Source organism: Vombatus ursinus, unplaced genomic scaffold (assembly GCF_900497805.2).
Source record: "Vombatus ursinus unplaced genomic scaffold, bare-nosed wombat genome assembly UNPS02006627.1, whole genome shotgun sequence".
Classification (NCBI taxonomy): Eukaryota; Metazoa; Chordata; class Mammalia; order Diprotodontia; family Vombatidae; genus Vombatus; species Vombatus ursinus.
The window spans coordinates 1-4,998 of NW_020946405.1; the positions used below are offsets into that span (position 1 = coordinate 1).

A 4,998-nucleotide genomic window follows, 5' to 3' on the forward strand; every position below is an offset into this window, starting at 1 on the left:
GGGTTGTGCATTGGAAAGCACTCCGCACTTGGAATCAAGATTCAGAAGACCTGAATTTGTATTCTGTTTCTGAATCTTGGACAAATCACTTCTTATTTCTGGGCCTCAGATTCCTCTGTTAAAAGTAAGTACTTCTTATGGAACCTTCCAGCTCTAACTTTCTGCCATTATGAGAACTTTGGCTTTGTTGCCCAGGCCTCATATGTTTCACCCATTTTGGACAATCTATTTACTGCTCAGTCCCTTCCTGTTCTTTACTTAGAGCTGCCACAGGGGCAGAATTCTTGTTCCAGCCTGATCTACTAATACTGCAGGTTCTATTATCCAGGACCTTGCAGGGTGCTCCCTGTTCTGATTGCATTTTGTAGGCCCCAGCCAGCCTTAGCTAGGATTTGCCTGATTGTTCCTGATCACATTCTTGCTGAAACTTGGGGCTGGATGTTTAGAGCTGACATGGGGGTGTCAAGGGGAGCAAATGTGTATTTATCCACTGGCTGGGTTCTCCGGGTGAGCCTCGGTTTACTGTATTAAGGTGATAATTCACAAATATTTATATTAAACACTTACCATGTCAAGACAGCTAGGTGGTGAAGTGAATAGAGGGCTAAGCTTGGAGTCAGGAAGACTCCTCCTCAGTGAGTTTAAACCCACCCTCAGACACTTACCAGCTGTGTGATCCACAAGTCCTGTTTGCATCTCAGTTCCTCCTCTGTAAAATGAGTTGGAGAAGGAAATATCGAAGCACTCCGGTATCTTTGCCAAGAAAACCAAAAATGGAGTCAGGAAGAGTCTGACACCAATAAACCAGAAGAACAAAAAATGTGCTAGGCGCTATGCTAAATGCTGAAGTTACAAGGAAAAGTAAAAACATCTCCTGTTCTCAATGAGCTCATTCTGGGAGGGAAAAAAAATGCAAATAACTAGAAGTTATTTATTAAAATATTATTAAATACTAAATAAAAACTGCTATTAAATATTAAAATAATATTAAAATCGAAGTTAGGGCTGAGCATAGAGGGCCAAGGAATTGTGCCACAGGTTTTCAGAGGAATAGAGACGCTTCCCATGAATTTTCACTCTCTTGGTGTCCTTGGGAAGTTTAGCCAAGGTAAGCAATGACTTCTTGGGACTGTTTTGACCTTTTAGTGTTCACTGGATGTTCAGAGTTGTGTCTTAGCTATCTTTTTCAGAATTTTTTAAGTAAGCAAGGATAGTGCTATTCTTTCCATAAGATTTTAGGGTGCCTGTGGAAAGTCTCTTTGTCTTCCCCCAAGATCCCACAGGGGAGTGATATAGATCAGGGACTCACCTGTGGCTCATGGTAGAAAAGAAGCTGGGAGAACACTTCATTCAGCATGACAACCCTTACTATACCCAATAGGATTGTGTATTTAGAAGTGTCAATTCCTGAAATAAATCAAAGCCACTAGTTGAGGAATAAAGCTTTAATTGAGAAAACAGAGTAGATTCCAGGGTACAAACCTGCCACTCTGGGGGATGGCCCAGCAGCCAACTCACTGGAAAAGGTTCTGTCAGCAGGGTGAAGCCCACCCCTCAAAATGCAGAGGAGTCCAAGTTGAGTTGAAAGCAGAAATATTTTATTGGGAGGAAAATCAGACACTAGTGCCAGTGGTCCCTATTACAGAGGAGTCCACAGCCTAGGATAGGCAGGGGAGATTTATCCTTGAAAACCACACAGGGAGCTCAGGGAGTACCTGGGAAAAAGAATGGACAATCTTTCCCAAGAATAGGTGAACATAGAAGCAGGATGCTTTGAAGCAACAATTGATCACAAAGCTGGTTTGAGCCATTTGGGGGGGGGTGCTGTGGGAGGGGAGAGAGAGTTTATAGCTCAGCAAGGTCAGCCAGTGAACACTAGCAAAGGAGTCTGGGAGTGAGCAATACTTTGGCTCCCTGCAGACTCTTGATTGGCTACTTTCAGCAAACAGGCTTACTCTGTGTCCAGTGCATCTGCTTGCTAAGGTAACTCATAGAAAACAGACATATCAGTCTCAAGGGCACTTTCATAGTTCCTATACTTTGAGAAGAGGGGGAGGGAGTAGGTAGAATGAGATAGCAAGGCCTGGTCCTGACACCTCAGTGGCCCTTGGCAATTCCTTAGCAAGGAAACCCACTTCATTCTGGCTGTTTTGCACTTTATGCGAGGGGGCAAGGACATTAGAAGCTGAACTCCAGCTTAATTTAGGTTCCTTTACATGGTAAAATCTCTGGGTAGGGGGACTTAGGATGTGGTTCAGTCCAACATAATCATGAATAAATGTTTTCAGAGTAGGAATGTAAAAACATTACTGAAATTCTGACATTACTGGGATCATTAAGGGAGTGGCAAGTAACATTTGGTATTAATAATTTTCTGCCATTATATTAACAATTTTCTGTCAGAAGATAATCTGATGAAGAAATCTAAGAACTGGAGGGAGAAAGCAAGGTGGACAGAAGAATTGGATAAAGATCTGTGGTAGCAAAAAAAAATGTGGTAAATATTGTCATCAAAGTATAGTGTAGACAACCTGAAAGATGACATTAATGAGGAGACTGAGCCACATCACAGATTTGACTCTGACATTTCAATTTTTTTTTTTTTAGTTTTTGGTTGGGCAATGGGGGTTAAGTGACTTGCCCAGGGACACACAGCTAGTAAGTGTTATGTGTCTGAGGCCGGATTTGAACTCAGGTCCTTCTAAATACAGGGCTGGTGCTCTATCCATTGCACTACCTAGCTGCCCCCACATTTCAATTTTCTAAAGATGTGCTGGAACCCTTCTCTTCTCCCTCTCTTTCCCCAACCAGAACAGCTAATAATTTTTTGACTTTCTTTAATGATAATTTCATCCTTCAAAAAATGGAAAAAATGGAAGTCCATTTTGAATCTGACTTTCACCAATAAGGAAGAATTGGTTGGGTGGGTGGAGGGGATAGAAACTTTGGTGGGAAAGTGATCACTCCAGCTTAGAATTTGTGATAGAGAAGTGGAAAGCCAGGCAGAGTATGACACATGCTCTAGATTTTAAGAGCAGACTTCAAGGGGTGCAGAGACAGAAAAGGTTGAATTTTATGGCCTAGGTTTTCCAAAGAAGTTGGAAGCCTTTTATATCTGTTGGAGATTCCTTTTAGACTGTGAGGTCCTTAAAAGGAGGAACTATCTTGCTTTCTAAATTTGTATGACAATGTTTTGTACACAGTAAGTGTACTTTGTCCGTCATTCAACCAACCATTGTTCATGACCTCAATCCAAGACTGTTCTCAAAAATGAAATTCTTCCGTGATTCCCATCAGGAAGACAAAGGGGGATTGACTAAAGAAAACCCCCTATGAGTGCTTGGAGAACTTTTCAAACAACCTAGATTTAAAAAAAAAATAGTTGTAAAGAAAGTGAAAGTAAAGTCAGGAAATGAAGAATGAATTCAAAAGCATGCCTTTGTCCTGTAAGAATAACATTCAAGAGTGCTGAAATATGTATTGAGCTGACACTGGTAAGAAAAGCTAAGGTCAACTCCCCCTCCAAAAACATGAAAAGAAGAGGAAGAATCTGGCTTCCTTTAGGATTTAGGTCACAGCTTGGTAAGACCCAGAGAGGATAGTTCAGCAGTAACATACTTTTCCTTGGAAACAACCACATACCTACAAATAGAAATAAACATTTTTTTGAATTAGGAGTTCCTCTCCGAATAAAGGAGGGACTGCCCACTTATGTCATCAATCACCATTTTTCCCTTTCATTTACCAGTTCTGGGGCTGAAGCCCCCAATTATCTTCCAGCCTTTGTGGGTCTCCTATGTGTAGCAGCTAGTACACTTCTATTAGTAAGACTCACTGTTTCTAAGTATGTGAGTCACTGACCTGGGGTTAGGGGAACTTGACTCTTGGGCTCTCAGATTGAATGGAGACATGTCTATTCCTTGACCTCTTCTTTCCCTCTTTCCTGCCACCTTTGCCTGCCTTCTAACTGATGGGTTGTTTCTGGTAGAAAATTCTGGTTCCAATAAAAAGTGGTTGACAATGGGGTTGGAACAACATCTATGGATTACTTCAGATTTCACTTTACTTTTTTTTAAACAGAGTTTCACCATGGAATTCCCTTGTGGTCTTCTCACCTGTTCCAAGCAGCCAGGTAAGTCTACCAGGAGTACAGGCAAGGTTAAGAAAAGGAGAGAACTCCAGAAGTGTGTAGCCCTTCTGTGGAGTGTTTGGTGGTGAGAATTGAGGACTGAAGTGCATTTCCTTCCTCCAGTGCCTCTTAAGAGCATCTCGGTGGCTGTGTCTATCCGTGAGTTTGTGGCAGATGTGTCTGCAAGCCTGGACTACAAGAATGAGGAAGCAGCTCCTGTGGAAGCATTCTTTGTGTTCCCCATGGATGAAGACTCTGCTGTTTATAGCTTCCAGGCTCTGGTGGACGGGAAGAGTATAGTGGCAGAAATACAAGAGAAGCAGCAGGTAGTGGGGATGGCAGCCCAGGGCTCTCTTTGCCTTCTTCATGTTAAACCGATATATTTATTGTAGTCTCAGCTGGAAATAATTGAGTTGCTTTTGTCCTCACTTGAGGTGCTGTTTTGCCCTTGGTATTCTCTTCTGTAAAATGAGGGAGTTGAACTAGGTAGTCATCAAGGGGCTTTCTGACTCTTAATTCTCTGTTTCTTGACTGAAAGCATTTGGAGAGAAGTCAGCCTGAGTGGCTGTTCCTTCTGCCCTCAACCCTGCTATTAGTAAGTAAGGCTCACTGTTTCTAAGTATGTGAGTCACTGACCTGAAGTTAGGGGAACTTGACTCTTGGGCTCTCAGACTGAATGGAGACATGTCTATTTGTTGACCTCTTCTTTCCCTCTTTCCTTCCACTTTTGCCTGCCTTCTAACTGATGGGTTGTTTCTGGTAGAAAATTCTGACTACCTCCCCTAAGCAATTATGTCCCTTTCTGCCTCTCTCCCCAAAACGTTTTTTCCTCTTCGACTTGTTGCTAAGATTTCCTTGTTCCTGCTCTT

General features: G+C 42.2%; 1 long non-coding RNA gene across 1 annotated transcript; it reads left to right on the forward strand.

Moving 5' to 3' along the window:
• Window positions 1–6: 6 nt before the first annotated feature.
• Window positions 7–4,450, forward strand: LOC114033029. Its single transcript, XR_003567912.1, has 3 exons — window positions 7–124; window positions 4,081–4,132; window positions 4,253–4,450. It is a non-coding gene; the product is annotated as an uncharacterized LOC114033029 (long non-coding RNA).
• Window positions 4,451–4,998: the final 548 nt, after the last annotated feature.